This window comes from Pseudorca crassidens, chromosome X (genome assembly GCF_039906515.1).
Source record: "Pseudorca crassidens isolate mPseCra1 chromosome X, mPseCra1.hap1, whole genome shotgun sequence".
In the NCBI taxonomy this organism is placed as follows: domain Eukaryota; kingdom Metazoa; phylum Chordata; class Mammalia; order Artiodactyla; family Delphinidae; genus Pseudorca; species Pseudorca crassidens.
Genome location: NC_090317.1, coordinates 16,700,806 through 16,724,714, shown reverse-complemented (window position 1 = coordinate 16,724,714; position 23,909 = coordinate 16,700,806). Strand labels below are relative to the sequence as shown.

The 23,909-nt window shown below is 47.2% G+C and overlaps 2 long non-coding RNA genes across 2 annotated transcripts; one reads left to right on the top strand and one right to left on the bottom strand.

The window, feature by feature from the left end:
* Nucleotides 1-11,036: 11,036 nt before the first annotated feature.
* LOC137217149 (uncharacterized) lies at nucleotides 11,037-11,799 on the bottom strand. The gene is made up of 2 exons (XR_010940020.1): nucleotides 11,489-11,799; nucleotides 11,037-11,256 (listed from the first exon to the last, which is right to left on the bottom strand). It is a non-coding gene; the product is annotated as an uncharacterized lncRNA (long non-coding RNA).
* Nucleotides 11,800-11,915: 116 nt separating this feature from the next.
* LOC137217638 (uncharacterized) lies at nucleotides 11,916-16,428 on the top strand. Its single transcript, XR_010940156.1, has 3 exons — nucleotides 11,916-12,456; nucleotides 13,282-13,390; nucleotides 14,065-16,428. It is a non-coding gene; the product is annotated as an uncharacterized lncRNA (long non-coding RNA).
* Nucleotides 16,429-23,909: the final 7,481 nt, after the last annotated feature.

The following is a 23,909-nucleotide window of genomic DNA, read 5'->3' as shown; positions in this document are numbered from 1 at the left end:
CTTGCCATGAACACTGTGCACATAGGAGAGCAAAATTTGCCACTCCAAAATGTCTCTTAGGTCCAAAAGACTCAAGAAGAAACTTTGACTTTCCCCCTAACCACCTAAAGAATTTAGGTACAGGGCTTGTTCTCAGAATAGAACTATCACCAGAGACACCTGTAAGAATAGGGGCTGGGTCTGGGGGGGCAACTCTTAGAGATCAGAGTCCACCCCGGGTCCCATTGTCTCTGCAGGGCCCAGCAAACATTTGTTTACCAAACATTTGCTTTTCCATCTTCATGTGAAATGCCTTCCTCCCCTTTTACATTCCAAGCCCCTACCCCCAACATCCTTTTCTATCTTTAGCTGAAGTTGGTATTTAAGATGAAGGTTTTGTCCATTTGGGGGAGTTACTCAGTTCTCCTGGGGTCTCTCCCATGGATACACATTATTAAACTTTTCTGTGATTTTCTCTTGTTAATCAGTCTCACGTCAATTTAAGTCTTATTACTTCTGAAACTAACACAACATTGTAAATCAACTATACTCCAATAAAATTAAAATTTTAAAAAGTTTAATTCTTAGACCAGCCACAAAAAGCTAGAAGGGTAGAGGAAAATCTCTTCCTCCCCAACATGCTGAACCTTTTCAACGACATGTTCTAACCTCATGACACCTCATTCCTAAATTTGTTTTTAGCACATATCTCCTAAAAACCAGAACATTCTCCGACATAAAAATAAAACCAGGTTTCCTGCCCAGCAAGTAAGGAGCTTGGAAGTCATGACTCTCATCCTCATAACAAGAAAAAAGATGAACAAATTGAAAATCAACAACTCTTTTCACATACATCAGATGTTAAAGGAAAACCACTGCCCCTAAAGTTGGAGCAAGAAGCAAATGCACCAACTCACAGCTTACAAGGATCAGAAAGCCAGGGAAAGATGCTAGCACACACCCCAGACCTCCTCCTGATCTGTCAACCAACCCCTCTCCCCCGGGTCTTTACCACTCTCTTGGGGAGTGTTTCTGGAATGAAGGGGGAAGGAGTAGAAGGATGGGTGTCTCCAGGCTCTGGCCGCTGAGCGTGACCCTGTGCTCATGGGCACCAATGATGGAGCCAGACTGCTCAGGCCCACATCCCATTTCCCCCTGGCTGGCACCCTCAGGCAAGTTGTTCCACTTCCTTTAGCCTCAGGACCCTCATCTATAAAGTGGGGATAATAATAATAACACCTACCATGAAAAACTTGGCGGATGAAATCAGTGGCTGCACGTCAAGTGCTCAGCACGGTACCAGCACAGAGCACACACTCTAAAGGCTCAACCATGACTAGTACGTTAAGGAAAAACCTTGCCTTCATTCTTCCCCATCTCATTTTTTTTTCATGCTGACACTTGCTGAAAGGACAGACCACACTCTCTATTCTCCCCTTGTGACTTGTTGCTGCCCAAATCCATCCCACAGCCACTGGTGATCACCTAAGCCCAGTAGACATTTCTAGCCCCCCGTACTCAACACCATGCCCCCCACGCCCCATAGACCTCCCCTCGTTGTCCGAACACTGCTCTCCCCTGGTTCTCGGGCGTCTCCCTTTCCATCTCCTCCATCAGATGATCCTCTTTGCAGCTCTTCTGCCGTCTCCCTCTGCAGGGCATGAAGGGCACACAGTTTCCGCCACTGTGCCCAGGCATGAAGCAGTACCTTTCTACTTGGCCTTCCTGCTTCACTCTTCAGCCCATTATAACCTGTTCACAGTCAAGCAGCCACAGGCGTCCTTCCAAAACATAAGACAGAATCCTCTCTAAGGATCCAAACACTCCAGGGACTTCAGATCTCATGCACAGTAGAAGCCTGAATCCTTATTCTCTTTCTGATCACATTTCCTACTATTCTCTCTCTCACCTACTCTGCTCCAAACACTTGGCTTTTCCTTGAACACATCAGGCACACTCTGGCCTCAGAAGCTTTGCACAGGCTGCTCCCGCATCCGGATAGCTCCAGACAGCCGCCACAGGAGCCCGCCAGCTGCACCCTCATTGGCTGGACGGCCACAGGGGTGGGCCTTGCATGTGATGAACCCACACACTGGAGCACGGGGCCCGTGTCACCTACTAGGGTGGAAGCAGGGTCCCTTGGGGGCACCGAGGCTGAGGACAGACAGCAGGAGGCTCAGGCCGCGAGAGGTCGCTGTGACCAGAGGGCATCCACGAGGCAGCGGCGTCAGCCTCGTGCATCATCTCGTGTGGCGCGTGCCCAGGCTGCGGTGACCACGCTCAGGCCTCTGACTAGGGCGGTGCCCGTCTTCCGGAGGAGGGGGACCCCGCGGAGGGGGAGTGCCCCGGCCAGCCAGCGCTCCCACCAGGTACCTCTCAGTCCCCTTGTCCCCCCACAGCACCCTCGCAGAGAAGGCCCATGGGGGCGCTTCCCGACCCTGCATTTCCCCAGCTGCTCCTGCAGCAGATGCCTTTCCAGATTTCCCCTACGGTGCATCAGCCCGATCTGAGGGTGACCCTGATTTTACTTGACAAACGCGCGCGTATTTGAAGCCAAGTGGAGGAATCATGTACCTGTCCCCGGTCGGAGGGCAGGGGCCGTGTTTAACTTGCTCACCTTTCTGCCCTAGAAACCCGCCCCAGAGTCTGGCACCGAGGGGATGACTCGGGGGACACTGAGAAGACGTCATTTTCTTGGCGGGCATGTGTTAAATTGAGGTTTGCTGGGGAGGGTGGCGTCCGTGCTCTGGTTGCATTGATTCCGTGGGTGCTGAGCGCTCGTCTGTGCCAACCACTGGGCTCAGGGCCTGAGAGGCATCCACGTCCTTTAACCCTCAAGCAACTCCCGGAGACAAGTCGCAGTGTTTCCGAGTCCATTTGGCGGTGGGGTCGGGGAGACGCAGGCAGGGAAGGGCAGGCACAGGCCAGTCTCACGCGGTCCCGAAGCCCCACGGCCGCTTCCTGACCTCTGCGCTTCGCCCCAGGCGCCTACTGCCCGGGAGTCCGTACGCCGGGCGTTTGCTCAGGATGGCAGTTTGCCAGAGACGGCTTTTTTTTTTTTTTTTTTTTTGGTGGTACGCGGGCCTCTCACTATTGTGGTCTCTCCCGCTGCGGAGCACAGGCTCCGGACGCGCAGGCTCAGCGGCCGTGGCTCACGGGCCCAGCCGCTCTGCGGCACGTGGGATCTTCCCGGACCGGGGCACGAACCCGTGTCCCCTGCATCGGCAGGCGGACTCTCAACCACTGCGCCACCAGGGAAGCCCTCTCTGAATCTAATTTTTAATGTGGAAAATGAGGCGTGATCTCCAGGAATTTTAAATCCTTCCTCACCAAAAAACCACTTCATTTGGTAAAACCTACCAGGGCAGACAGCTCAGAATTCCTGCTTTAACCTTATAAATTCTAGCAAAATACAACTCATATGTGAATTTCTTCCCAGTTTACACACTTAATTATAAATTCACTACAGTTAACAGTCACTGGTTTTATTTTTTTTTAAATTGTCCTATTGGCCTTAGCTTGAAACTGATATTAAATGACTGCACTGCTTAAATGCAAGACTTTTTTGCATACAATAAACTATAATTAGTGTTCAATCCTAAAGTTATAGCACGTTCCACTCTGAACAGACTTTAGAGATCGCCAGGTGATCCCTTCGTATTATGGATTAAGAAAAAATTAAGGCTATACAATTAATTGGTGTTAAAACCCAGCCTCTGATTCTCAGGTCCATGCTCTTTCCTCAGTTAATCAGTTAATTATGTGTAATGTAAAGACATAAAAAAAAGTTTCACCGCATAACAGTCTTTGACCAAAGCAGGACAGGACTGAAGACATCCTTCTCATTCCCAGTTATGCCAAACCTTTCCTCCTGGACCGAAAATCACAGTAAGGAGGATTAGAGTCCAGTCCACTGCCCACAATCCTCTCACAAGGGAAGATAAGATCGGCCCCCAGATCTGCTTTGCACTGTAAGACACACCGGACTTCAAATCTGTTTGTAGTCTGTGGCTGATTCCAAATCCCAGGGAACTTTCCGCCCTAGGCGATAGATTCCCCCCACGGAGCAAGGCTGACTTTGGCTCCCTCCACATTCAATGTCCTTTCCCCATATTGGAGTACTCTCACTATCCGGTTAGCACTGTGAAGAGAGGTCCATTCTAGTCATGGGGCAAACGCCCTATTCCATGCCGGACTTCTTTTCTATTCGGTAGGAATAACTCTTCCAACCTGGCAGCAAAGGTAAATACCCTGCCCAAATCGATGCAGCTCCTAACTAGCTAAGCAGTAACTGAAACCCATGCTGGCCAAGAAATTCAACTCCTCTTCCACTTGTCCCAAGACAGAGTCCCAGCATTTAGGGAGTTCGCAAGATAAGTCATCAATGAATTAATTAACGGTGTGACCTAAATGACAGCAAAGAAAATAAAATAAGGGCCATATAATGTAGTGATTAATACAGGCTTATTTTACTACTATAATCCATATCTTTCCACAACTGCAAAAACAAACAAAAAACCTCTTGAATATGCTTTATTTTTCAAATTTGACACACCATCTATTTACCTCTCCTTAGAATTTATTTGTTAATTCTAGTAATAAACTTGATAGAAAATAAAATTACTGGGATTTACATTTCACCTCTGACTTTGCAAACAAGGACGGGAGTGACCTTTGGGCTATCTGTTTAACCTCTGCGTTCCTCAGGGGTGACAAGAAAACCGCCTCAGAGGAGGGCTCCCTTGCTCCAGAAAGGAAACAGGTGTAAAGCCCACTAAGCGGTGCCTGGCACAGAGTGAATGCTCAACACACCTTAATTACTGTCATCCACCCACCATCACCGCCATCATCACCACCCAGAACGTGAGTGTCACAGGAGGCTCATTTTTGTCTGTTCTGTTCACTGTCGTATCCCCAGTGCCTGACACATCGTTGGCACTCAAACATCCGTCGACCGAATTAATCATGAGCACTAGTACTTCTATCACTAAGTAGAGGATGATCTGCCCCCAAATGTAATTGCCTCCAAGAGAAAAGATTAATTAAGCAAAAAACAACAACAAAAAAAAAACCACCAAATCCTACTGGAAATTTTGGGGATATGAAATAGAGAACCACTCTCAGCCCGAATGCAAGGCTTACTGGAAGAGAGAAGAGAGGGTCCTCTCAAGTCAAGTAAGCATCTCTTCAGATTAAACTACCACCTGGAGAAAAGGCAAGTCCAAAGTATCCGTTAAGGGCACTCTGCAGGCCAAAAGATGTTCCAGCTTACATGACGGCATCCAAGAGTCTAGAACAGGAGACTTCTTAGTCTCCTCAGGAATCTGGGCCTTGACAGCAAGAACAAACCCCACTCTGCAGAGAGGAAAGAAGCACAGCAAGTGAACCCGGAGCTGTAACTACGGTCCACATGCAGGTGGAGAAGGGCCCTCGCCCGCCTCTCTCCACCACCCGGAGACCTGGCTGTCCCTGTGCACATTGGGCCGCGGGCAAGCTCTGCAGCCACAGGCTCCAACCAGACCGCCCTCACCCAAGCTGCAGCCCTGGCCCACTTCTGAGGGCCCACGAAGTGGCTGCTGGCTCTTGACCCTCCACCGGGAGGTCTGTGGGCAGGGAAGCCACTCTGCTCCCCCATCTCCATTTCTTACCGTAAAACCCTCAGAGAACTGGGAAGAACGCTGGGGAAAGGAGCCACCAGGGGTCTTCAGCAGGCTTCAGAGGGCAGCTCTCCGCCCCCCTCCCCCCCCTCACCCCAGACTTCTCCTAGACACACAGGCTAGTAATGTTAATATCACCTAAACAGCATGGTAAAGCACTAATCAAAAAGCAGCCTTTAAAAACAACCTGCTTCTCAAGAGCAGTGAACTTGTACAGTTTGTCAACAATCTGGCCAACAGAGCTAGTCTGACTTGACACAGGAGAGAAGGTCCTGAGAAAAGACTGGTGCAAGAGGTTCTCAGGCAAGTCTGAAGTTCTCCAAATCTCAGTTTCCTTGCTCGGTATAGGGAGGACAGTAAAAATACCTACCACCCACAGTTAAATGAGATAATTTATATAAAATGCTGGGCACACTGCCTGGCACACAGCAATCATTCTATCAATGTCAGTAAATTTTTTCTGTGCCCTTCCCCCAAATAATTATCTACCAAGTGTCCAGAATCCTGGTTAAAGGCAAACATTTTGCCTCACTCCTTAAGCCTGATTCTTTATATGGAATCATAGCCAAATAATCCCAGTTTAGTGAAAACCTCTAACAAAAGTTGAGGAAAGGCTGCTTCAAAGGACAGGCAAGTTGAGAACTCCACACCTCAAAGAAAGCTGTTCAAGATCACAAGGACAATTAGCAGTTCTTCTAGTTCATCTCAGCGATCAGGTGGTAACTAATAAAACTCCCCTCGATTTCAGCCCTGGAGTCCCGAAGCCCCACATGGAGACAGAAGCACTGGGCTTTTGCGTGTAACGGGGAGACAGGCCGTGCTCAAGAAGTCTGCAGGCTCCGGAGGCAACTCTAGCTCGGGACAGCATACGCCTCCAATGAAGGGAGTGTCCGAGTTCTCTAAGGAATGGCCGAACGTGAACCACCTTCTCTAGTCCCTGTATTTTATTAATTTTCCTTTGTAAGTTAAATACTAAAGACTCCTATTTAATTGCCTCTCAATCTTTTCAAACTGCAAAAATTTTGTCAAAATAAGATGTTAAATGTTATAAAACTTAACATAAAGTCACCTTTTCCTTAAATACTGAAATAGATTTGATGGCTTTTCAGGTGTAATTTATTATTATTCAACTTTACAGAACACCATCCTCCACATTTCACTACCATAGACTCCTTTACTCCAATTTTTCTGGCTCAAAGCAGCCCCTTTGCTGTCAGTGAAGGACAGTGTTGATCAGTCCTAGCCCCCGTGCTAACCAGCTGTGTGACCTGGGGAATCACACTTTCTCAGCCTCCCCTCCTCCTCCACACAATGATGGTTATTTAACTCCAGTACGAAGATCTCAACGCACACGACAACGGAATATTTTTTTTAATTCAATGGTTAACATGAGTACAAAAATGGTAGGAAATCTATCATATAAAACTGGATATGTTACTTTTTTCCCTGAAATGGGTATTTTCTAAATCCTTTAAATCTGAAGTTACAACAAATCATTTTATCTCCTAAATTGCAACTATGTTGGGTATACACTGTCCAATTCCCCCACAGTACCCTGAAATGCCTTGCTTCTACCCAACCAACAATAACTGCATTCTGTTCTCATTTCTACAGACTTCTACAACTTCCAGGCAAGTTTTCTGCAAGATAATAAACATCAGTAAGTAAAGACTTAATTATGAAATATTTTGAGTACCTAACCTTTACCAGTTATGCTAGATATAGGGGATAAGTGATTAAGACACTTTTTTCCTAAACCCAAGGATTCACAATCCTGTAAAGACATAGCACTGTGCCATCACTCCCATCCCTCTCCCAGGCAGACATCACTAATCTATCATGGGCCTCTCCCTTGAACTGGACACAGCTTTGGCTCCGCAATTCCATGTAGCCATTACCAATCAAATAGGCTTATTTTAATAGACTTCATCACATTTCATGAAATCTCTATCTACACAAGTGATGATTCTGATGCCAATACTGGAATGCAGAAATTTGCGGGACACCAAATATGGATTAGAAAGTAAAACCAGAAGATGTAATATCCCCGTCATCTATTATGATCCCATTGAAGCATTATTTAAAAGGGATAAGGAAAACTGTGGAAAGAATGGTACTTCCTGCCAATTCTCAATTACCATTTTCCAGCATCTTAAATGAAGATAATAAGCCTGTGAGAGCCACCTAAGTCTAGGGAATCTGGGTATCTGTTTTAAACATGCTCTCTTTAAAGGCTATGGTTGTCTGATGGCAGCTAGAACATGCTCAAAAGAAAATAATTAAATTAGTGAAAATAAAAAATAAGGCCATAAAAATAAAATTCTGAAACAAAATATTACGGCTTAAATAATCTGCCTGACAGCTCAAAGGGTCCATCTCTTTCCTCTACGCAAGACTTGGTAAAAATGTGTTGTCTGCCAACAGCAGACAAGTTAACTCCTCTTGACCAGGACTAACTTTCCAACCATTTAAAGATAAACACTTTGCCTTCCATGTGTCATGGCGCAGAACTCTGGACTTGGTGTTTGCTTAGATGTCTGACCACATCTAAAGCGCTTCCTAAGGAAAACCTAGGCTGCTTGCAGGTGTGGAGGACCTCAACGTGTCAGTTCTTCCATATTTAAAACACCAATATTAATTTCGTACCAAGGACACCTGACAAGGTAATCTACAGTTCCAACTTGCCTATGCTCCTGGCAGAGACTAGCTTGACATAACAGATATCAGAAAGGGAAAACCCCACAAACGCTGACCATTCAGTTCTCTGAAGTCTCCACCTACCGAAAAATGTGCTCCCACAGTCCATCGGGGTAACAAGAGCGTCCTGAGGAGATGACTCCATCGAGCTCATTGTGCATCATGTTGTTCTGTGTCCCCGAGAGTTCAGTACTAACAAAGTTCCACGTGCCCACCCACTCTGCCTCGACGGTCAGGAAGCTCAAAGCTGAATTTCATGCCCACCTGGCAGCTGTCCTCAGTGTTGGGGACACTACCTCCATCTTTCTACAGCCTTCACTGCAGACTCCTATTTTTTTCATTCTTCTTAGGATGGTCCAACGCTGTGTTTTTTTTTATTGAAGCCACCTCAGAATCTTTTTGGAAATAAGCAAGAGGTACAAAATGTAATAAATTCTCTTTCCTCCCATTATTACTATGTTTGGTCCTCATGGCCCCCCAAACTCTCCCCTCTCTGCACTCCTGTACACGCTGTTCTCCCCAAACACAGCCCCTGCTACTGCCAGCATTCAGTGAGGTTGGATGAACCAGGCATGCGGCCCCTAACATATTTGTAAAATACGGACTTTGACATGTGCATTAAGTCCCTCAAAAACTGTGAGATCCTGGAGGGCAGAGAGTACAGCTTACGTAGGCTCTGGCTCCCAGCAGCCACAAAGCAAGCCTTGCACCCTGCAGGCACACAGTAGAGACAAGTTCTGTTCATGGGAAGAGTAAGTCAACATTTTGGAAGCCCACTAGGTGAAGCCACATGGGAGGTAGTAAGCTCAAAAGAAGGTTTCTACCCTAAAGGAGTTAAGAAACCAAAGAACTAAGCTATGTGAACTATCTATGTAGCCAACATGGATTGCACATCTGTAAATACAAAGAATTGAAAATACAAAGCCTGGAATGATTGCATTTGGCTGAGGCTTTTAGCTGAGTTAAAAGGAGTAAGACTTGTGAGGGCATTCAGGTGCAAAATAATGACCCCACGGAGGTACAAGGCAGCAATATTCAGGGAGCAGCAATAACATTTCCCCGGGTGTAGCAAAGAGCAAGCATAATTAGACCATGAGGTGAGCCCTGGGGATGGCTGGCAGAGGGCCTTGAAGCGGCAATGCAGAGCACAGCCTGGTTTTCTTCGAGGTGATTTAATAAGGTAAAAAAAACCCCGGGAATGATTCACAACTACTGTCAGGAAGAGACAGGAGGAAGAAAGCTGGAGTGACTGCTGGCAGTGAGCACTAGAGATGCACAGCAGACAGGCACCCTGGCCACCTGCATGCACTCTCAAGGGCGAACGTGGGACAACCCATGCAAAAGCCCATCTTAGCACAAAGGCCACGACAGCCCTAAGGGCCAGAGCAGCGGTTTCAACCTCACCTTGAATCTGAGACCTCTTCTTAGAGTAAAACAGTCCCTCTCTCTCCCCTACTCCCCCGTCTCTGTCTCTGTCTCTCTGTCTCTGTCTGTCTCTCTCTCTCTCTCTCTCTCTCTCTCTCTCTCTCACACACACACACACACACACAGGGCTGTAACTTAATGTGGCTTACCACAGAGGCAGTATAACAAAATGACTAGAGCAACTCTTGGGTTCAGATCTCAGCCCTGACACTCATGAGGTGTGCGCCTTCAAGGAACATACTTAACCTTACTTACTAAGCCAGGTGTAAAATGGGGACAAAAACTGTACCTGCCTCTTACATAGGAATATATAAAATGTTCAGCAGAATGAGTAGCTCAACAAGCTCTCACCCAACACGACTAAGAAACTGGACAGCAGGTATGGCTCTCCAGATCCTTTGCATTAACCTCACAGCACTCCGAGACCCACGGCGGGAGTCACTGTCCTGGGAGATAAATGCGAAGCAGAGCAGTAAACTCCACCAGCAGGGATTTACGTGGCAACCAGAGATCAGCACTGTACCAGGGGCTGCAGAAGCCAGCACAACACCCAACAAATGAGGGGACAATGCACAGGGTGGGGTTGGAGGGAAGTGGGAGATACTGGTGCAGAGGTTAGAAGGAGCCTGACCCTCAAGCAGGGGTTTTAAGGTGGAAATGAAGTGGGGAGCCAAAACTGTCTGGCCAGGGAGTAGCTCAGGAAGACAGCCTGGAGGAGGCCACTCAGCACCAACCCGACCACTGCACTCCCGGCTCTAAATAAGGCTTCCCTTCTAACCTGCATGGATTCACGCTGCTGGCACTTCCGTAGGCATAAGCCATACCAACAGACTTACACGAACAGCTTAACTACTTTCTCCATAATATTGAAAGTATGCAGGCCCTTGACTGACTTTGAGGGTTCTCTTACTCAGCCTCAGATCCCTGTCCCTCCCCCACACCCCTCCCACCAGTTTTCAAAACGGGGTTTACTGTAATTACCTTAAACACAGCACGATGCATGAGTAACTAAGAAGTAATCAGGTATCCAGCAGTTACAACTGTCTAACTCCCTTTGACTGTACGCCTAGACAGTTTCTACCTCTTGTCTCCTGCCAGAGAGTCTGACAGCAGTGTGAATCCCAACTGGACACTTCCTAGCGCTTTGACCGCGGGCCTTGGTTTCCCAATCTGTGAAGTGGAGATCATAAGAGCACCGCCTCAAAGAGCAGCTGGGAAAACTAAATGAGGTCCTATCAGCCAAGTGACTGCGCGTAATAAGCACAGCCTGCGTGCGCATTAGGATTATCACCTTTATTCACCCCATCACTTCCTGGGTGTCGGCACCGCCACCGCCCGGGGGGACCCTAGAGGCCCGGCCCCGGCGCCGCCCGCCGCTCGCGGGCCGGGCTCCGGACACTCCTGAGGGTCTGGGGCAGGGAGGGGACCTGGCCCGAGCCCAGACCAGCCTGCCCCACGTCCAGGTGCGGCCGCGGTCTCGGAAGTTCCTGCGAGGTGGCTTTTAACGTGTAAGAAAACACAAAACAAGAAAACATTTCCTGGTCTGTGACTGCACAGCACCGCTCCGTCTTACTTCCTCCGCGACCTGGGACCCGGGCGAGGGGACCGGGCAGCAAGGGAGCCCCGCGCGCGGGCACCGGCCTCCTCGCGGCCCGAGCTCCCGGCGCCCCCGCGGCCGCCCCCCCGGCGCCCCGCGCGCACACGTGCCCGCGGCCCCCGCCCCTGCTCACCTGGCCTGTGATGCCCGTGATGAGCGCCACCTTCCTGGGCTTGCCAGTCTCGCCGTCCCCGGAGCCGCGGGCGCTGGGGCAGCACGCCGCTGCCTGGGCCATGTCCGCGCGCGCTGAAGAGAGGCGCCGACCGCCGGGGGTATGCCGCAGGTGCCTCCTCGCCGGCTGCAAGGACCAGCCCCGCGCCGCCCGCTGCCGCACTCTGACAGGGCCGCCTGGGGGGCCGGCGGGGCGGGCCGGGCCGGGGGCGGGGCGGCCGGACTGCGGCCTGGCGGGCGCAGCGTCAGCTGCATCACCGCACGACGCACCGCCGCGCCGGCGGCAGGCCCCGCCCTCCACGCTGAAAGGCCCCGCCCACTTCCGGCAGCGCGCGCGCCAGGCGGGGCGTCGGGCGCGCCTGCGCGGGCTTATCCGGATCCTCAGGAGAGGCTGGGATGCCGGGTCTTTACGCCAGGCATGCCGCTTGCAAGGGCTGGCAGTGGACGGGGCGGACCGTCGGCGGCCTGACTTCACCATCTCACGCTGCACGTCCTCCCCTCCACCCTCCTGAATCTCCCAGGAATCGTCACACTATCCGAGGATGCTGGGAAGAAGTAGGGGCAGACATTTCCCTTAGGAGAAAGCCCTGAATCCCGTCCGAATCTAGGGGTCACGGCCCCTGGGTCATCGGCTTTGATAAGTAATTCCTGGAAACCTGCTGCAATGCCCTTTGAGGAGTCTGGTTCTCTGTTTCCTGAAGGGCACTAGCGTTACAAGGGCCCTGAATGGGGTCACGGATAGGGGCAATGACCGGCCTCACGCCTAACCTGCTTTCTGGATCTTCTCGTGTTTTTCTGAGGCTTGGAACCAGGCACGAGATTCCAAGTAACTCGATTCAAAATGTTGTAGTCAGAGGACTGGCAGAGCAAGACGAAAGTTTGTGACCCCAACCATGTGCAGCAGAAGGAAGTGTTGAAAAGACTGCACAGGTCAGTAAACCTGGACATGCCGAATTTCAAAAAGTAATTCAGATGCAAGGTGGCGTCCTAGCTTGACGTCTGTCGAATTTGGCTTCCGTGTGGCAGTTGCACATAGGGCAGGGAGAGGAGAGGAGCTGACTCAGACGCTGGCAGGGTAGCAGGTGTGTGTACCTAAGCATTGGCTGGAACCAGGGAGGAGAGAGGAACTTCCTTATGCCCACTGCTCTGCTTCTCTGCACTGTACATATTCCTCTCCCCAACGGATCAGCACAGACCAGCGCTTGAAATCACAAACTGAGTGACTAGGAGGTGCCCAACCTAACCTGCAAGACCCTTACAGACTTGGGACTTCCCTGGCGGTCCAGTGGTCAAGACTCCGCGGTTCCACTGCAGGCGGGGGCGCGGGTTCGATCCCTGGTCGGGGAACTAGGATCCCGCATGCTGGCAGGGCCCGTACAAAAAATGGGGGTAGGGGTGGGGGGAAAGACCCTTACACCCTTCAAATCCCAAAATAGAAGAGCTCAGGATTTCATTAAAAATCTCTCTGTCCCCTAAGCATGTCAGCAATATGCCTTAACTTTATGGATAGACTTGTCTCTGGATTCACTTGCCTCTCCCCTGTCCGTTCCATTCAGAGAATGACTAAAGGAAGGTCTGTTACTAGCCCCAGCAGAGGGCTGCATCACTGGTTAACAGAGAGGCCCTGAGGCAGAGGAGAGGAAACCCTCTCACTAGGGCAACTCGCTATAAGCAAGAAATGTCTTTGAAATCTACTAGATTCTATTAAAAACTTATGTTTGTTTTAATATAAATATGCTTTGAATTAATTTGCAGATAAATTATTTAACATTCCCCCAAATTGCTGAAAAAGTGGATCCTTAGGGAGGACGTGCCAAGTTTATCTGGCAGCCGAGACCTCCGATCACACTGCTGGCCTGTCCTGGTAAGAAGCATGACAGTGGAAGACCCATGGAAAGAAAATCAATTATATTTTAGGGCTTGCAAATAAAATAATTCCAAAATATTGAGGGAAATGGTAGTTCAGAAATACAGTGGGAGGTTTAAAAAGAAGGATATTGGACTTCTCTGGTGGCGCAGTGGTTGAGAGTCCGCCTGCCGATGCAGGGGACACGGGTTCGTGCCCCGGTCCGGGAAGATCCCACATGCCGCGGAGCGGCTGGGCCCGTGAGCCATGGCCGCTGAGCCTGCGCGTCCGGAGCCTGTGCTCCGCAGCGGGAGAGGCCGCAACAGTGAGAGGCCCACGTACCGCAAAAAAAAAAAAAAAGAAGGATATTTCTCTAGAAAAATTCTCTGAAGAAAGGTGATGAGACAGGAAGACAGGAGTACAGCCATTTTGGAAAAGGACTGGGGAATGGCCTTGAGTTAGTGGGCTTGACAGGCCCAGTAAAACAAAGCACCTAAAGGCTTGGCCTTCTGAGAAAATAACCAAAGACCCACAGGAGTAGAAGGTTATCTCTGTTCCACTGATGAATGTACACAGTTTCCAAAGTACAAAAGCAGGACTGTAAAACCGCCACCTAGCAGAACCACTGAACTGCCGGTTCCCTGAAAGATATAGATAAAGGCCTGACACACATTCCTAATTTGTTCTTGCAGGAAGCAGACGAAAACTGCTGACTACAAGCATGTGGACCCCAGACCTATTGAAACCAGATGGTTGATGATGCTCTAAACTTCACCTTGACGCCAGTGAATTGGAGACCTGAGCACAGGCTCCTGCATCCCCTCCCTCACATGACCTTTAAAACCCCTTCCCTGAAAGTCCTCGGGGAGCTGGCATTCTTTCATACCTTCTCCCTCGTGCACCAGCTCTCCTTCCAATAGAAAGCTTTGCTCGCCTAGGAGTCTTGTGGGAGCGACATTCATTTCTATGGTCTTGCTGTCCCAGAATCTGGAGAGGGCCCGAGAACAGTGGTAGAGCAGTATATTGGTTTGCTGAGGCTGCCACAGATTGAGAGCTTAAACAACAGAATTTTGTTTCCTCACAGTTCTGGAGGCTGGAAGAACAAGATCAGGTGTTAGCAGGGTTGGTTCCTTCTGTAGCCTCTCTCCTTGGCTTAGAGACCAAGGTACCTCCTGGTAACAAGTGTCAGAATTGAGTTACGCTGGGACTTCCCTGGCGGTCCAGTGGTTAAGACACCACGCTTCCACTGCAGAGGGCGTGGGGTCAATCCCTGGCCAAAAAAAAAAAATTGAGTTGCGTTGTTAGGACACACCCAGCTGATGTTCCTTGGTGGTATGGGAAACCCTCCCCAAAACACGTTGGAATTGTGTCCAGAACCTTATATAACATGTCATCTAAGAATGGTGATTGTAATTTGTAAAAAGTGTTGCCGAGGTCACATAGCTAGTAACTGGTTAGGGTAAAAACCATGATTGGCTCTTCCAACTCCATTCCATATTCTATTTGGAAAAACTGAAGTGCTAAAGCCCACATTTCCCAGGTTATGTTGCATCCAGGGTTTTGGAAATTGAGTTCTACCAGTCAGACTATGACAGGTGGAAGGGAAACAGGCACCATCTTTCTCCTGCTGGTCACATAGTAGAAAAGTTTTCGGCAGCTAGGTTCCAAGTTTAGGTCTGTCACAAGTTGCATGAGTACCGGAGCCGGTCAGGGTGGTGGCGGCAGCAGCTTCCTAAATTCTGGCTTGGAGCTCTGGGGGTGTGCCCTTGACATCAGCAGCCCAGTGATAGCCCTCTAGCCTCTGTTCCTCCACTCCTTACAAAGTTTTTTTTTTTCTAAACCAAGGTTTTTATTGGAATCATTGTAGATTAAAATGTATTTGTAAGAAATAATGCAGTGACATGCCATGCACCCTTTACCCAATTTCCCCCATGGTCACATGCTCAAAAACTACGGTGCAACATCACAAGCAGGATATTGACATTGATACAATTTGCTTCTATTATGCAGATTTCCCCAGTTTTACCTGTACTCATTTGTACATACGTGTGTTTAGCTTTATGCCATTTTATCACATGTATAGGTTCGTTTATCTACCACCAAGATCAAAATACAGAATATCTGGCAACACAAGGATGCCTCCTGCTGCCCTTTTACAGCCCCATCTCTCATCCCTGGAAACCACTAATCTGCCCTTTACTACTCAAGTTTTGTCACTTCAAAAAGTATTATAAATGGACTCATACAGCTTGCAGTCTTTGGGAACTGGCTTTTTTCACTGAGCCTAAGTTTCCTGGGGGTCCATCCCAGTCGTGTGTATCAGCAGCCCATCCCTTTTTATTGTTGAGTAGCAATCCATGGTGTGGATGCCCCAGGTTTGTGCAGCCATTCACCCATTGAAGGGTATTTGGGCTGCTTCTAGTCTGGGGCTGCTACAGATAGAGCTGCTATGAACATTCATGTACAGGTTTTTCTGTGACTCTAGTTTTCACTTAGCTCAAGAGTGTAATTGCTTGGCCATATAGTAATTGCATGTTTAGTTGGGGTTTTTTGTTTGTTTGTTTTGTTTTAAACTTCCAAATTGTTTTCTTGCAAAGAGTTTGTTAACAGAATATCTTGCCTTAAATCCCTTTCTACGTGAATTGCCTTCGGTGGTTTCTGTGTCCCACTCTAAACTCTGATGGACACAGCAGTACGGACGAGACAGAAACTCCAGACAGGTACCCTTCACCTCCATAGAAAGGCCAACGAAATGGGTGTGTGTGTGTGTGTGTGTGTGTGTGTGTGTGTGTGTGTGTGTGTGTGTAATTGAGAGAGAAGGGCTGTAGCAGGGAAAACATCCAGTGGGAAAGAAGAGACCATTTCCTTTTTATTTTCCCTCTATTTCAGGATTTATACCAGTTTTCCAGTAAATAAAGCAGGGTAGAAGTAGCGAATCTTTTTTTTTTTTTTTTTTTGAGGTACGCGGACCTCTCACTGTTGCGGCCTCTCCCGTTGTGGAGCACAGGCTCTGGACGCGCAGGCTCAGCGGCCATGGCTCACGGGCTCAGCCGCTCCGCGGCATGTGGGATCTTCCCAGACCCACGTCCCCTGCATCGGCAGGCGGACTCTCAACCACTGAGCCACCAGGGAAGCCCTGAAGTAGCGAATTTTTAAGTAAAATCTTATCAGCTCCAACTCCACTGGAGATGAGGCAACTCAGACCTCTGTTTTCCACTGTGTTTCTCTTCAGAATAAAATTAACTTGTGTGAGTCTCCTGTCTTAGGATTTGTGGCAGAAGCAGCAGAGTTTTAGAAACAGAATTGGAAGGTTTGTGAGGACTTCCTGAAATCCGTCACCTCCACTTTGGGGTTTCCCACTTGACAAATGAAATTACAATATTGCAAGATTTTTAGACCATGATTTTAGAAAAGGGAAAATGTATCCAAAACAATCGAAGACATGTGCTTCTCACATCCTCACTCGTACAATTTCCCATCAGATAGCTCTCTGTCTTCAGGCAAACGTGTATTAGAAGGATGCTCTCTGGGCCCTGTTATACACACTCTATCTCTAGTGGAGCATGTGTGCCTGATGTCACCTTGCCACTACCTCCTTTGTTTTTAAAATTTCAGTTTTTAGTTGGACTAATAGTTTTCAAGCTAGAAGAGCTATCCACTGGAAAAGTTTTCCCCTCTGATAGTCTTAGTTTCTTAATTCACAAAAATCCCAGGGAGAACAGCCTCGGGGTCACTGCTGTACCGTCTCATTAGAATCTCCACTCAAGGCACACAATGCTGTTTTTCCGTTACTGGCATCAAACACAGGGGGAAAGCATGTGAAGCTTTAAGTGTCCCTTGGCTCTGATTTTCAGCATTCTCCTCTCTGGATTTTGGGACGCATACGTGCTCACTCCCCCTTTGTGATATTTCCTAAAGCTGTGACCAATAAAAAGTGAATCTCCCATAACGCAAAATAGTCACTAGAGTAGGGGTAATACATCATTCTTTAAATTAGATGAGGTAATAAAACGCCCTTGACTGCCTAGGGAAACCTTCCAGTTCCTGGCTACTACTCTGACCCTTATAATATGTCAAAATTGCCTCAAGGTTAAGATACAGGTGTCAATTTTTTTTTTTTTTTTTTTTTTTTTTTGCCGTACGCGGGCCTCTCACTGTTGCGGCCTCTCCCGTTGCGGAGCACAGGCTCCGGACGCGCAGGCCCAGCGGCCATGGCTCACGGGCCCAGCCACTCCGCGGCATGTGGGATCCTCCCGGACCGGGGCACGAACCCGTGTCCCCTGCATCGGCAGGCGGACTCCCAACCGCTGCGCCACCAGGGAAGCCCCAGGTGTCATTTTTAATTGTAAGAATTCTAATTCCAGAAAACTTTACCCTTCTGTACTAACATGTTGAACATATTCAGGATGCTCTCATAAATTTCCAGTTTCTCCAGGCTGAGTCCACTTTGGCTTCCAATCTTCTCTCCAATACCTGTGTGCCCAGGAAGGTCTGGGCTAGGGGCCCAATGTGTGTAGGTAACAGAGGAACATTAGGATTATAAAGGCACGCACCACAAAGCCTGTGCATTAGAGAATTTGCTAGACCTGCTGGAGACATGGTAAGAATTTTGATGCTAATGAATTTTTTTAATGGCCCCTTCTTCCCCCACCGAGAAAGCTTCCTTTGACCTCTGGGAGGCATGTCTTAAGGAATCTTCTCTAGGACTAGAAATGAGGTAGGCTGGGACCTGGGCCCCTTTGCTGCAGGGCTGCAGAGCTTGCACCTGGACAGATGTCTCCAGGAGCAACAAAATACAACGAAACTACATGGGACTAAGAATCACTGCACGCATGCGCAGTGGGGGCAGATTACGGACAAAAAGCTACAAAAAAGCCAAAAAAACCCAGCTGCCACTTCTGAAGAGCTGAAGCAAAAACAGGGTACTGCACACGCCCCCGGCACTCGACACCACCAAAGGGGTGGGCACACCACCTAAGCCAAACCCCTGGACACACCCCTACCCTCCCCATATGAGGAACTGGCTCGCCTTCCCTCCAGGAGTGAGAGAGGGAACCCGCTACTTGTTCTCGCTCCCCCCTGCTGTAGCAGGGGCCCCACTGAAGCCTTGCCTGAATTTCTTGTCTGGCCTCTAGTCAATTTCTATTGATTGGGGAAGGCCAAGAACGCTGGTCGGTAACAGGAGGAGGGCTGAAGTGTATCTGGGCTCTGTCCTTGATTGTGTCCTAATCATTCATAAAAAGATTCACTTTTGGTGTGACGCAGGGTGGAGCCACCAAGTAATCCTCAGGTGCAGCTCTGCCGTAATTCATCCCAAGTTCTTAAAGCTAACAGTAAGCCCCAAGAAAGCAAGCTGCCCCTCCAGGAACCTCACTGAAGAGCGGTGAGGATGGTGGGGACAGAAGCTTCAGCTGCCACTGAGCAGCACAGAGAGCTGGGGCCTAATCAGAGGCAGTGGCGGTGCCGGCACCATGGCTGGCAGGAGACGGTCATCCTGCAGACACTGAGGCTTGAGTCCCAACACGAGGACCTGTAGCAAGTGTTCAAGGAACGCAGCACCTGTGTGAGTGTCAGTTATTCTGAACTCATCATGATAATTCCGTTCCCCTTGTCAGGGCAAGACTGACACGTATCTGGGATGCGACCCTGTGCCGTGAGACATGATGGTGAAGTTGTTCTGCTGTCGTGTCCCTGCCCCCCGTGGGAGACATCCTCCCCACTAGGCAGCATAGCAGAAAAGAACCTGGCAGCCCCAGAAGCACCTGAACGGACACTAAGAACGTACCACCCTCTGGCACGCTGCCAGGGAAATGTGGGGCTTTGGGGCTCCCTGGTGGGGAATCTACCCCTGAAACCATCTTTCCTGAGGCCAGGCAGCCTGAGAGAACTAGTTTGTTGCTTTGTTGTTTGTTTCCTTAGATTTTTTTTTTAACCCATCTCATCCTTAAATATTCTCCCCTTTTCTAAGCCTGGCTTCATGTTGGAAAACCAAGATTATATTTTAGCGGATTTATCCAGAATTATCAAAACCTGGTGCTGCCTCCATTTGATCCACAGATTATTACTAAGCCAAAAATCGGAGTCAAATGACCTTTGGGGGTCAGTGTGTTAGTCTCGTAGGGCTGTCTCACCAAAGTACCACAGACTCAGTAGAAGGAATTTAATCTCTCACAGTTCTGGAGCCTGGAAGTCTGGGACAAAGGTGTCAGCAGGCCTGTGTTCCCTCTGAGAGCTCTAGGAGAGGCTACTTCCTTGCCTCTTCCTGGCTTGTGGTGGTTACCAGACGTCCTTGGGATCCTTTGGCTTGGAAGCACCTGGCTCCACCCTCGGCCTCCATCATCACGTTGCACTCGCCCAGCGTGCACCTGCGCCCGAATTTCCTCTTTTTATAAGGACACCAAGTCACGTTGGGTTAGGGCCTGCGTTACTCCATCTTGACCTCGTCTTAACTTGATTCCATCTGCAAAGAACTTATTTCCAAGTAAGGTGACATTCCCAGGAGGCAGGGGTTAGGACTTAAACATATCTTTTTGGGAGACACAATTCAACCCACAAAAGGCAATGTTGGTGAGTCTATTAAAAGGCTGATGTGATGGTGGAAAATCATCCTTCATTGGAAGATTTGAATGAACTCTTGGCAGCATGAAAGAGAAGAATCAAAGTGCAGATTTAGGATGGCTGGATTTAAACAGCGAGGTGCTTGGATGACCAGGAAGAAGAATGTGAAAGGAGGCTGGGTAAACTTTTCTGAGGATATGGAATTCTCTTGGGTAGCCAGGGAAATCTTTGGGAGAGAATAGTGTCTTCCATTTTTCCGGCACATAAACTTGGCAGCCATAAGATGAAACCCTGCGTACGTTGTTTCATTATTTGTCACAATTCTAATAGGAAGTAGCTCCGTTTTCTAGAAAAGGAAGTTGGAGCATAAAGAAGTCAATTGCTTCAAGTTTACTTAGTAAATAAATGGCGGGGCCAGGAATAAAATTCAACTCTGTCTGATAGCAAAGTCCATGCTCTTTCCATTCACAAAAGTAATCTTGTATTAAGTCAACGGATAATTATCACATGCCTACCATATGCCACGTACCGGACCAGAGGGTCCACACTGCCTTCCACAAAGGTAATCATTGTTTACATTTCCACTAACAGTGCTTAAAAGTACCTGATTGTCCAGCCCATTCACCAAACTGTGTATTCAATCTAGAATTCTTCAAAATCTGATGGTATAAGTGGTGTCTTGTTTTAATTTACACGTTTTTGATTATTAGTGAAGTTGACCATCTCTTCAAATGGTTATTTTACCATTTTAATTTATTTTTCTCTAAACCACTGTGTCATGCATTTTGACCCTTTTCTGTTGGATTGTTTGTCTTCTTACAGATTTGCTGAAGCTTTTTATGTATTGTACGTATCCAGTATGTATCCAACATGATGGATAGTAACACTGTTATTTTATATCTTACAAATATTACTCCCTTTAAGTTGCTTTTCATTTCCCTTTCTTTCTAGTACTTACTTAGAATGATATTCCCCACCGCAAGACTGTAGAACTGTTACCTATTTTTTTCTGTATTTGTATTTTTATGTAAAATGTAATAAAATATGTTTTGTTCTCAAATGATAGCCATTATCTCAAAGCCATCTACTGATTACTTGTCTTCTCTGTATCTTAAATTACAGTTTACATATGAATCATACTGGAATCTCATTTGTTTCAATTGATTTAATTATCTATTCCTTTTTCAATACCAAACTCTTTTAATATACCTTTATTAAAAACATATTTGTTATATCATTTTCCTCTTTATGTCTTCTTTTTCAGAATTTCTTTTCTACTTCTGTATTTTTCTCTTCTTGAAAAATATCAGAATCATCTTGTCAAATTCTTTCCACTGGGATTTTTAGAGGGGAATAACATTAAATGTACAGGTTAATATAAAATAATTATGGGACTTCCCTGGTGGAGCAGTGGTTAAGACTCCACACTCCCAATGCAGGGAGCCCCGTCTTGATCCCTGGTACGGGAACTAGATCCCACATGCATGCCACAACTAAGAGTTTGCATGCCACAACTAAGGAGCCGGCAAGCCACAACTAAGGAGCCCATAAGCCACAACTAAGGAGCCCAACTGCCGCAACTAAGACCCAACGCAACCAAATAAATAAATAAATAAACATTAAAAAAATTTATGTTTTTATAGAATTGTTTTCCACCCTTTAATTTAGGACTTTAAAGTTTTATAGTTTTTTGTCACGTAGCTCAAGCACTTTTCTTATTAGATTCATGCCAAGGTTAGTTGGTGTCTGAGAGTTACTCGGTGGTGTGGAGACGCCCTCCACACGTTGGACACAGTGACCAGAACCCTTAGTCGGTGTCAGAGAAAAGGGGTTTGCTAGAGTGGCCCTGGCTCACACAAACACGTGGTTTGTTAAGAGAAAGGATAAAGGGTGAGGGATGAAGGATGTTTGACCCCTGGAATGGCTACCTGGTCACGCATGGTATGAAGCTGCCATCAGTTACTAATCCAGTGAGTAAGTGGGTTCCCTGAGCTCTGGGAGCTGCTCTAGCAAATTAGTCAAACCCACAGAGAGAATCGTCAGTGTCCAATCTGTAGCCAGTCAGTCAGAAGCACAGTTAAAAACCTGGGCTTGTGCTTGCTGTCTGAAGTGGAGGGCAGTCTCGTGGGTCTGAGCCCTGACCTGTGGGATCTGATGCCGTCTCCAGGTGGATAGTGTCAGAGTTGAGTTGAATTGTAGGACACCCAGCTGCTCCTTGGTGGTGTGGGAACTTCCCCCCACAAACACACATTGGAATTGGGTCCAAAACCTTATAATGTGTTATCTAAGAATGGTTAATGCAACTTGTAAAAAGCTGTTGCCTGTCTTTTTAAAAATCCCTGGAAAAAATTTTCACACAAAGGGCTAATTCACAGAGTTGTAAAGGGCATTGAGAATAAATAGAAGGAAAAGTTATAAAGCATTTACTCACAATAACACGCATTCCACTCTGCTATGCTGGGAATGCCATTTACATATGCAAAGTTTACATGAACTTCTTTGGGATACAGCAAAAATCTTTGATTGTATTCAGAAAAAAGAAGAAAAAAACACCATGAAATAGCAAAAAGAAAAGAGAGGATTCAAAGATTCAAAGTGAATGGAAACTCTTGGCCAACTAAAAAATTTCACACACACCCCAACTCTTTCTCTGCCTCCTGAGGCAAAACTCTAAGGCATGTAAACACTAGAAATTAGTGTTTCATGCAAAAGCCTTCTCAGAGTATATAAAATCAGAACAGAGTTCTTAATGAATTAAGAAACTATTGAGAGAGCCCAGCACCTTTGGAGTTACTAGCTCCTCAAAAGCAGGACTGTGTATTTTACTTCTTTCAACCTGCCCAGAGCACAATGGAAAGATATTCAATAAATGCTAACTGAATTGAATCTTGATGAGAAGCAGACGACGCCGTTCTTCGAACTATTAGTTCTATTTTATGGGGCTAGCTTAAAAATTAATCCATGTAGATGGTGACATTAATGTCAAGAATATTCTCCGTCCTCTTCCTCACTGGATTTGTGATGCCTTCTCAGCTTATTGTATTCATTGTTCTTTCCTAAAATACAGAGACTGGTTATCCAAATTATCATAAAAAATTACAAACAAAATTGCAAAATTACAAAGTGCTCCTATTAAAAGTTTTAAAAAGTCATTTCATCAAGAGAAAAGACTTTAGTGTTCTCTTCAAGTCCAATAAAGGGCTTTGAGAAAAATACTGAGCAGTTTTCTTTGCTAAGGTCCAAGAAAGACAAAAGGGACCTAAAGTGAAACTCAGCTTGAACATTTTACTTATTCAACCTTCATCAGAAAATATTTCTAAGTGCCGACTGCATACCAGGTGATGTGACAACTAATTGTTCACACTGGGTTATCTGGGAAGTAGTATAATGTGAATCATTACAGATCTTTGATCTGCAGAAGCAAGATAGCTCTCTATCTTGGGGGGCTAACTGGAAAATAGCACATGGAAGTAGGTAAAACTCAAGGTGCCTCTGTCACTCTAACTCTCACTCCATGTTTATCATAAACCAAGAGGGAAAAATCTCAGACATTCTGACTTAGGAGGTGTTAACAGATCACAGTCTGTTAGGGAGAAACAAGCCTTGGCACCTCTCTGTTACCTGAACTTCCAGTAATGAAATTAAGTGAAATGAAACTAAGCATTAGTGAATAACTTAATTTGGTTCAGTGAATCAGCTATTACAGTTACTCCAAAATCATAATGAACAAAATAGCGAAATTTTTCTGTCACTTGGAAACCCGTGATGTACGAAACTAGATCAAGTGTGTTGCATTCTTAAGCAACACTTAAAGTCTGGATGAAAGACATTTCTAGACCCACTGGCTTCCCTAAGGATCTCTAGATGTTTAGACTCTTTCAGAGCCGCCATGTGGGCCACCAGGGCAGACCTGGAGGACCATATTCTCAGGAATGAATCTAGGAGTTATACTAGGTAGGTGTAAATGGTTCCTTATCCT